Below are 11,137 nucleotides of genomic sequence, written 5' to 3'. Positions count from 1 at the left end.
ACACACAAACATATACAGAAAAGAACACAAGGGAAATCTGAAGATAATGGGTATGTTTTGTTGTTGCTGTTCAGTTGCTAATTGCATCTGACTCTTTGAACGGCAGCACTGCAGCCAAGTTTCTCTCTGAGTTTGCTTAAACTCATGTCCATTGAGTCAGTGATGCCATCCAACCACCTCATCCTCTGTTATCCCCATCTGCTCTTGCCCTCTAACTTTCCACAGCATCAGGGTCTTTTCCAATGAGTCAGCTCTTCACAACAGGTGGCCAAAGTATTGGAGCTCCAGCTTCAGCATAAGCCCTTCCAAAGAACACTCAGTGTTGATTTCCTTTCGGATTGACAGGTTTGATCTCCTTGCTGTCCAAGGGACTCGCAAGAATCTTCTCCAGCACCACAGTTTGAAAGCGTCAGTTCTTCGGCTCTCAGCCTTCTTTATGGTCCAGCTCTCACATATATGACTACTTGAAAAACCATAGCTTTAACTATACAGACCTTTGTCAGCAAAACTACCTAAATGTCCATCCAGAGATGCTCTATAATACATTAAACACAGCTCTGTACATGACAACTGTTAAAACTTGCAAGATTGACCTAGTATGTGGATTTACATGAAAAGATGTCTGAATTGTATTGTCACCTTCAAGAAGCAAGTTGCAGAATGATATCTAAATCTGTGTTTTGGAATAAAAATATATGTATGCATATTCATTGAAGAAAAACTCCAAAAGAATATAGCAGTTTAAGGCAGTGAGTGACTATTTTGAGAGTTATATATTATTTAAATTCCTATCTACACAGTGTCTTGTCTTCACTTGGGTAATCAAAAAAATATATGATTTGGAGACATTTTATTACTTATTTATGTGTTTACTTCTTAGACTCTATAAACCATGCCTGTTTAGGATTAGGGGAAGGGCAGGATGTGAGTGTGTGCATGTGTGGACATGTGTGTTATTTTTGTTGTTCCTCCACAACACTTCGTAACATCAGCAGTTTTCCCATTTTAGAAATAGAAGGCAGGATCAGGGAAGCACATGTGCTTCCCCAAGGTCACAAACATCTGAAGGATCTTTACTTGGGTTTCACTGAAACCACAGGGAGGCCTTCTGCCAACCTTCCTCTGGGCACACGTGTCCAGATAGATGCTGGGGTCATGGTGGGACAGGAGGGGGCAGACTCAGCGTGGCGAGAATGGCCAAGAGCAAAATAACGAGGGCCATGTCTTTCCCCAATGAAGTGAAAGTCACTCAGTCGTGTCCGACTCTTTGCAACCCCGTGGATTATGCAGTCCATGGAATTCTCTAGCCCAGAATATTCCCAACCCAGGGATCAAATTCAGGTCTCCCGCACTGCAGGCAGACTCTTTACCAGCTGAACCACAAGGGAAGCCCAGACCATGTGGAGTGTCAGCTAAAACAACTCCTTTGTGTGTTTTCACTTTGCCCAGTTCCTCTTATCTCCCTTCCAGCCCTTCTTGCTCCTTCCTTCTCTTTTCGATTCTCTTTTTTTTCCTTCCTCTGCCTGCCAACAGAAGAAATAAGACTTATCATCAGATGACAGAGAAGAGACATCAGTCAGTCAGTTCAGTCTCTCCGGAAAAAACAAAACAACAAATAGTCGTGTCCGACTCTTTGTGACCCCACGGACTGCAGCACACCAGGCTTCCCTGTCCATCACCAACTCCAGGAGCCTTCTCAAACTCATGTCCATCACGTCGGTGATGCCATCCAACCATCTCATCCTCTGTCGTCCCCTTCTCCTCCCGCCTTCAATCTTTCCCAGCATCAGGGTCTTTTCCAATGAATCGGTTCTTCGCATCAGGTGGCCAAAATTGGAGTTTCAGCTTCAGCATCAGTCCTTCCAATGAATATTCAGGACTGATTTCCTTTAGGATGGACTGGTTGGATCTTCTGGCAGTCCAAGGGACTCTCAAGAGTCTTTTCCAACACCACAGTTCAAAAACATCAATTCTTTGGCGCTCAGCTTTCTTTGTAGTCCAACTTTCACATCCATACATGACTACTGGAAAAACCATAGCTTTGACTAGAAGGACCTTTGTTAGTAAAGTAACAACTCTGCTTTTTAATATGCTGTCTAGTTTGGTCATAGCTTTTCTTCCAAGGATCGTCTTTTAATTTCATGGCTGCAGTGACCATCTGCAGTGATTTTGGAGCCCCCCCCCCCCGCCCCCCGCAAATAAAGTCTCTCACTGTTTCCATTATATTCCCATCTATTTGCCATGAAGTGATGGGACCGGATGACATGATCTTAGTTTTCTGAATGTTGAATTTTTAGCCAACTTTTTCACTCTCCTCTTCCACTTTCATCAAGAGGCTCTTTAGTTCTTCTTCCCTTTATGCCATAAGGGTGGTATCCTCTGCATATCTGAGGTTATTGATGTTTCTCCTGGCAATCTTGATTCCAGCTTGTGCTTCATCCAGCCCGGCATTTCACATGATGTACTCTGCATATAAGTTAAGTAAGCAGGGTGACAATATACAGCCTTGACGTAAAAATCAGCAAAATTTTCCTCCATTTTGTTAATTTACAAATGTTGCTGTAGGATTTTTGTTTTGTTTTGGTTTGGTTTGCTTTTGCTTCTAGTCATAAGCCCTTGAGAGACGCAAGTGATGCAATTCTGAGTATTTGTCCCCATCTCCCATTGGGACACAAACATGCCCATCTAACTCTACTATGAAGCTCTTGATCCCAGGATATTTGAGAAATAAGTGGCAATTGTTGAATTTTTTAATTATATATTAGCACCACCAATTAATTTATGGTTTTCTGTCCTTTTATATCAATCCAATCATCTTTTGCAAATGTGCTGAGTGAAATGAATAACAAGGATATGTGTTTATTACAAATATTTGGTCTTGTTTTTGATGACTCATAAAAGGGTTCATATTCAAGAATATAAAAGGCATTTTATGTATTAAGATATTTCATACAGAGTGAACCTAAAACATAAAGTATCACATATATTTAAGCTCACAGAAGCCTGTTATTTGCATGTAATAAGACATTCCATGAGCTACCCCTGAAAGCTGTTTCTTAGCTTTATAGTTACTACAGAGAGAGAGGGAGAGATTTGGCTTAGCAAATAACCAGTAATGTTGCAACTTTGTCCTTATTGCTTTACTTGTAAAAAATAAATTTAAATATATATGTAAGTAAGTAAGAGGGTGCTTTTTTACATTTAATGAACAATAGTTTGTTATACAGATAAACATTAGCATGCAGATGGTGAGACTTGGCTTCTAAATAAAGTTGGCAATAATTACTGAAGATGGTTTATTAGGTTCTTTTTTAACAAAAGAAAATACTAAGGTTCAGTGTGTAGGATACGTCTGCATCATACAGGTTTACTTAAAGCATAGGAATGCAGACTGCTTCAAAGTCATTGCAGTGTGTTTGATAAGAAGAAAGAAGGTACATTTGATAAGAAGAAAGAAGGTACAGTAGTTTAATCTATAATCCATATAATAGGCTTTGAAAAAAAAATATTATCATGTGTGAATACCTTAAATGGCTATCATTTCTAGGAATCTTCTTCAGCTTTCTCTGTCCTCAAGAAAATCAAATAAATTAGACTAGACCAACCATTAATTGGTTGCCAAGACTCATTTTTGTAAAAACCATTTTGGAGTTGTAGGCGTTCATGAAAAGACTAATTGCAACGTGGTTTAAATTCTTATTATTATGATTTAATTGTTCAAAAACAATTTTCCCTTAGGAGTATTTTTTCCAAGTCATTTATTTCACTTTACCAAATGACCTTTTAAGAAGTTCTATAATCAAACCAAGATAAAGAACATACAGATACATTGGCACTCCTAGCTATCTTTTCTTCTCACTATCTCTTCCTTTCTTTATGAAAATCATTCATCTCGTTATTAAAATACTTCAAATAACATAGAAACCTATGAAGTTACAAACAAAAGCTCCCTTTTAATTCCATCAGGCTAGTTTAGAAAAACAAAAACAACATTTTAAAATAGCATGCTGAATACTTAATATGAAAAATAACATGAAAAGATTTTAAAAATCTGTTATATAATTTAATATATAATCTAAATAATATGCAATACATAACTATAATAAGAATATATATATATACATATATATATATATGTTTCTTTTGCACAAATCTTAACTTCCGATGAGGCATGGCATTCTGATTTATAGTCTCCCTTATGGGGAATCTTTGAAAGGCCTGAAAGATGCTCCTTTCCACAGAGTACAATATAGTAACATTTCTTCTCTGTGAGCTGACTGGTGGTACCCAGGTTTTAAATCATCAAAATATACACAGAAAAAGAAATTCTGCTCAGTTATATTTGCATGTGCCTAGTGTGAACAGTTGTATTACTTGGCGTCTGAGTCTCTAAGACAGAGATGAGGATTGGAGACTGACAGTCGGGCTTGTAGCCCCCTCTTTATCTATCCACACTTCAGGAAAAGGATGCATGGAGTCCAGAGCATGATGTGGACCCTCCGACCTTCTAATCTCATGAAGAAGCTGAGACAAATAATAAAGGCAGGAAACAATGGCATTCATCTACAAGTGCTCAAACCCCACATTCATTAGTGGCTAAAAGCTGGGTGTATTTAAAATAAAATTTACTTTCAATAATAGTTTAAGAATTTCTCCTATATAATATTAAGCAAGAAAAACAGATTTTTCAGGATTGTCTTTTAAATCAAGTCTTATCTTGATCTCTGGTCTTCACGTGATAGAAGAAGAAGAGGGTAGTGGCCTGTGTCACATATGTACAAAAGGAATCTTCTACCAAAGAAATAGAAATAAAGATATCAGCAGGTGTATTATATATTAACTACTCTTTAAAACTACGTGGCCAGGAATGTGGAGGAAAAACAGAAGTGAGATGTATGCAGGGACTTTTCTGGTGGTCTAGTGGTTAGAATCCACCTTCCAGTCAAATCCTTCCATGGTTTTGATCCCTGTTGGGGAACTAAGATCCCATATGCAGCAGAGCAACTAAGCCTGAGAGCCACAACTAGAGAAGCCCATCTGCTGTAACTAGCGAAAGCCTCACACTGCAACAAAGAATCAGCACAGCCAAAGATCAAAAAAGAAAGAAAGAAATTGTATACAGATTAAGAGATTTTGTAATAGAAGAAATTGTGTTTCCCATCTCTCCCCTCCTAAATTCATGTGTCAAAGCCCTAACTCCCAATGTGACTCTATTTGGAGAAAAGAACTTTAAGGAGGTAGTTAAAGTGATTCCAATATGATGATGTCTTTCTATGGAAAGGAAGAGACACCAGCGATCTTTCTCCCTCTCTGTCTCTGCTAGTGCACAGAGGAAAGGTCATGTGAGGACACAGCAAGAAGGTGGCCACGTGCGAGCCCACAAGAGAAGTCTCACTGGAAACCACCCCTGAAAGCCCCCTGATCTTGAACTTCCAGCCTCCAGAACCATGAGAAAATAAATCTCTTATTGTTAAGCCACCCAGCCTGTGGTATTGTCATGGCAACCCAGAATACAGGTTTAAAACATGTTTATATTCCTAAGCTAATGGTGAGTGTGTACATGTGTGTGTTAGTTGCTCAGTCATCTCCGACCCTCTGCTACCCCGTGGACTATAGCCTGCCAGGCTCCTCTTTCCATTGTATTCCCCAGGCAAGAATATGGAAGTGGGTTGCTACTCCTTTCTCCGGGATATCTTCCCGACCCAGGGATTGAATCCAGGTCTCCTGTATTGTAGGCAGATTCTTTACCATCTGAGCTACTAGGAAAGCCTAATGGTGGGTGAGTGGAAAGGAAAAGATGGTGAACATGGGAGAGGTCCCATGCGACAGGTCCCAGAGGAGATCAGAAGTGACGAAATCCAGAACACAGATCACAGATCACAGGAGACTTTCATCCCATTGACCAATTGTTCCAGAATCTTGAGATGGTACTAGGAACACTTAATGAGTGTTCTGACTTCTGATATGTACAGAAATTTTTTTAATGTTTAAAGTCATACCTCTCCCCCCTTTTATCTCAGGAAAAGAAATCCTTTCTCTTCCAAAACCACAGCTTCCATTTATTTTTAGGATTTTCAAACTTCCCACACCAAAGATCTACTCAACTTTCTCTTCATTACCTTCTTGGCTGTGCATCTCTCTCTCCACCAGCATCTGGACCTACACGCCCTGTGCCTAGTCTGAATTTTCCAACTTCTTGTATCTCTGAACCCTTTATATGATAATCTTGCAAATCACCTTCCTTAAAAGTTTTTCATGGTATAAAATGAATTAATTTTAAGTTTAAAAGTTTTCTCTTATTTTTAGATCAGTGTATTATTAGAAATCACATTACAAAATTCATTTAATATAGTCTTCTATAATATTAATTTCATGCATAAAATAATTTAGCTTTTTCTGATTTATTACATGACACATAGTATTTGATTTACTTTAATTATATATGAAAAAAGGACGGTTTAGTAACAAGTTTCAAAATGATCTTGTATGTGATTTCTGGATTGATGTATATTAAAATGTAGATTAAAATTTAATTATATGTTGCATCATCAAGATTTGACTACTTTAGAAGTTGCTGTTTAGAATTCCTGAATCTTACAGCTTAAAAATCAAACTGGCTTATTTTTATCATTATTAAATTCTAATGGTGGTATGAAAGGAGTTTGCAGGTTATTATTTGCAAGTACTTGCCAAATAACATATTTTTATTAGATAAAAAACCAAATTAGATATGATAACTGCTATATTTTTCCTGTGTTCCTCTTTATTTTTTAAGCATTATGAGCCTTATGAGAATGTTGATATTTGCCTTATGGATCTGGTGAAGGTCACCTTGGGGCAAATTTGCAGAAATATTTTTATCATGTGCTTCTCAATAACATATTCTAACATCAATATTTTTTACTTTATGCCTTAAGCTAAAGTCCCCTTTTCTCAGCCCCAATACATGGATGGAAAAAAAAAATCAATTAAGAACTATATAATGGTGTTCAGTGGTAACAGTGGTGTTCAGTCAAAGCACAACCATGTTAATTCCTACTAACTGCTGTGCTTACCTGTTGCTTGTATAGGGGACCCCTGAACTGCGCTATCGTTGCTACCACATGAATCTTCTGAACACCTTTGTGAATCTCTGGTATTCACATATCACCAATTAGAACACAGCGTTCTAGACCCATTGGTTTCAAACTTTAAAGCTCTCAAACTTTAGTAAGCATCAGAATCCGCCAGAGATTGAATTATGAAAATGCAGACTTGGGTATCTCCCCTGCCCCCAGATTTTTCTGATTCAGTCAATCTAGGAGGTCCAAGAACTTGCACCTCTAACAAGTTCTCTGGTGACACTGATGCTACTCGTCCTAGAACAAGGAACCACACGGGAGAACCATCACTGCATGGGTCTGGACTGTTTGTGTCCACTGGCTTCCCCAGCCCTGTGCCTTTAATTTTCTTTCCTGGGATGTCTCCCCCACCTCCTTGCACTCCCCAGCCCATCCTCTGAGCTCTCCCTGTTAACACCCTCCCTGTCAAGGCAGAATTCTCTGCCGTTTCCCCAGGTCAGCTTTTTCCGGTTCTCCCTGAGCGCCCGTGTTTGCCTCCGTGAGACAAGCTGGTTGCCCACTCAGCATGGAGCACAGAGTCGGCACCAGGCTTGGGGAAGATGCCCAGGACACCGAGATGTCAGAGCCGTGGCTCTTCTCCCCGAGGACACCCCATTCACGTATCTCACTCTCAAGTGCTAAGCTGCAGACTCCTTGATCATGAAAACTATGTCTCGTGAATCTCTACATCCCCTTATGAGACTAGTGCACATTTAGATGTTTCATAAGGTTATTTCTAACTTCAGTTGACTCATGAAAATATTATTTGCTTATTCAACAAATACTTATTGGATGTGACATGATGAATGAGGCAGCCCTCACAATAGTGATGACAATCATAATGATTTATTGAGCGCTTATTATCTGCCAGACATGACACTCAGTGTTTTCTGTTTATTAACTCATTTAAGCCTCAAAACAAGTCTATCTGGATGGTGCTGTAATTACTTTAATTTAACTTTGAGGAAGTCTCAAGTAATGTGCTCAAGATCACGCAGCCAAGAAGAAAAGGAACCAGGATTTAGAACCCAGGCCATCTGGCCTCAGAGCTCATGACACTTTGGCTGATGAAACATATTCTAGCAAGGGAGGTAGCAATAAAGATGAATGATTAAATGTAGTCTTAATATGCACTGCAAACGGGAAGTACAGGATGCTAGGTGATATATGGCGGGTGGAGTAAATCCAGTCTTGAGGGGTGATCAGGAAAACTGACCCTGAGAAAATGGCTTCTAAGCTAAGACTTGAAGGATGAACAGGAGTTAAGAAGGCAAAGGGGAAAAAGTCAAGTGGTGTCACATGTCAGGAAAAGGCATGTGCTTAATTGGAAAGGGTATGAAATGGTCAAGGAACTAAAGAATGTTTAGGTATGGAAAGATGCAGCTGAAGAGAAACGCTGAAGCCAGATCATTCAGGGACTTAAGAGATCTTGTTAAGAATTCTGAAAGGCATCCTAAGAGCAATGGGAAACCACTGAAGTGTCTACGTAAGGCAGCTGTGTGATTGGATAAGCACAGATTGTAAGGGAACAAGTACAAATGTGGATAATGGCTGGTGGGCTACTGCTATGGTCCAGGCAAGAGCAGAAGGTGACTTATATGAGGGTGATGGCAGTGAAAAAGGACAGAAATGAATGGGCTTTACCAGATGACAGAGAGAAAATAAAACTAACTGATTAACTTGATATGAAGGCTAAGAGGAAACAGCCAACAAGGACTAGGATTTCTGTCACACAGAATGACTGAGAGGCACTGGAGGGTAACTTTTAAATTGAAGCCTAAGTGATAAAGAAGAACCTGATATGTAAAGATGTAGGAGGAGAAATTGCAAGCAGAGGTAAGGTGCAGATGGTTGGTTGAAACAAGGATGGAAGGGAGGTCAGTGGATTTGATACGCTGATAACACTGAAGGATCACTGGTGTGATTTGCCAGAGGGATATGTTATAGCGTCTCAAAAAAGAGGTGTTGAAATCAAGATAGTTTCTCTTGCATTTCAGGTCTTAATCATTCATTCAAAGCCCCTTTGGCCAGATGCATACACTATTTGGCTTTTCAAATTTTACAAAGCTAATATGATACACATGTCACACCCTGCTGGGGTCCATACAGTGGTGCCCTAGAATCAAACACAGTAATATTTATGTAGCAAAATGGTGAATAGTCACATGAAGTAGGACAAATAAAGGTCATTAAGAGCCTGGCAACAAGTCAAATCAGGTGAGTTGTCCAAGTTGGTCAGTTTTGGCCTCCAGATGAGTAGCAACAAGTAAATAAATAAGTAAACAAAGGCATCAGAGCTGTTTGGTCTGGGATTTCAAATAAGAGATTGTAAATATAACAATCCTCTGTGCCTCAAGTCCTTTGAATTTTTCTCTTTTTTAAAACACACTTTTTGAAGAAGACAGCCATAATGCTCAAGCAATAGGGTAATACTGATGTTCTGTTTCTCTGAATGTTACACAAGTTTACACCATTGATCATCTAGAGGGGTAAAATTTTACACATGAAAAACTTAACCTCCTATAAAAATATGTGAACAAAAGTAGACTCACTTTGGTGGGGTTGGGGAAGGTTGTGGGGAATTTATCCCAAGTATACCAGTTCTGAGGTCAGATTTATGGGGGGATCCACCCCACAGCTGTGCTTCAATCATCTTTAGAGACACAGTCTCCCACCCCCTTCCCTGAGTTGATGAATCATAATCAGGAAACAGAGTTGAAAGTGCTAGGAAATATGCATTATGCTCTGTGTAACTGTGTAATTATTGTACTATACATGCTGGACCAGAGATTGACTGAAAACTGGAGAATGAAACAAAGTTTAGCTAATTCTGGACCAAATCCAGCAGGCAGATAAATGGGGCCATCCTGATCTTCCGCCAAGGCCGGGGCTATAGATAACTGTGCTGGGCATGGGCTATGTGAAAAAAATAAGTCGAGGGAAAGTTTAGATTAGGAGACTGACAGATGTGGTAAGTTGGTTCAGAATGGGTTGTTAAAAAAAAAACAAAAACCAAAAAGAAACAGTATAGCGCAGGGAGCTCAGCTCTGTGATGACCTAGGTGGGTAGAATGCAGGGGGTGGGAGGGAAGCTCAAGAGGGAGGGATATATGTATACCTGTAGCTGATCCATGTTGCTGTACAATAGAAACTAATATAACATTATGAAGCAATTATCTTCCAATTAAAAAAAAAAAAAAAACTTTCTATGTCCTTAAGTTTCAGTCATCTTTCCCTCCTTCAAGCAATGTTTCTGGCAATGTTCCACCATGCTGATGGAGTACCAACCTTCTTAGTCTCTTTTGTCATTACTGAAGCGGGTCTGTTTTCCTTTCGAGTGATTTTTTTTCTAACAGGACATCCCTAAATTGCCACAGAGTGTGCCCATTAAGAACTTCTTTATTCCAAAAGCTTAGGAAAGCCATATATTTAATTAGGATAAGGCTAAGTAAGCTCATTAGCTTTGTGAGTGTCTTTCTGACAAAGTACATTCCAGGTGGAAAGAAGAGTGAGAGGAAGAATGAACAAAAGTTGGAAGGCTGAAGAATGCATAAATCCATGGACTTCATTTCAGCAGGGCAGAGTGGGTAGGCAGAGGTCATGGCAGTGAAGAGTGGAAATGATTGTCGCCACCCAGTTTTTTGGCTCTTAATAATACTAGGCTGCAGCATTGGAATTTAGTTTGTTTGTCTGCAAAAACAATGCCATTGAAAGGGTTTGGAATAAGAAAATGTCATTATCATATTTATATAGCTTTCCCCTAGAACTCAAACCACTTTGCCTTCTTCTGAGTCATTTAATGTGTCTATGGCTTTAGGGGAACTCAAGTTAATTTGAGTCCTTGTCCTAGTTTTTACTGACTTCCAAGACCTGAAATCTATAAATTAGAGTCTGCCGGTGACTCAAACTCTCTGAACTTCATTTTACTTGTATGTAAGTGGGGATTGTAATACTAATTTTATCACATCCCTGCGAGGATCAAATGAGCAAAGACGGAAACCACATTGCCTAGCGCACAGCACAAAATAGATGCTCATC

The sequence above is a fragment of the Cervus canadensis genome, chromosome 10, assembly GCF_019320065.1.
Source record: "Cervus canadensis isolate Bull #8, Minnesota chromosome 10, ASM1932006v1, whole genome shotgun sequence".
NCBI classification, from domain to species: domain Eukaryota; kingdom Metazoa; phylum Chordata; class Mammalia; order Artiodactyla; family Cervidae; genus Cervus; species Cervus canadensis.
The sequence above is the reverse complement of the archived record's forward strand: the minus strand, read 5'-3'. Positions refer to the sequence as shown.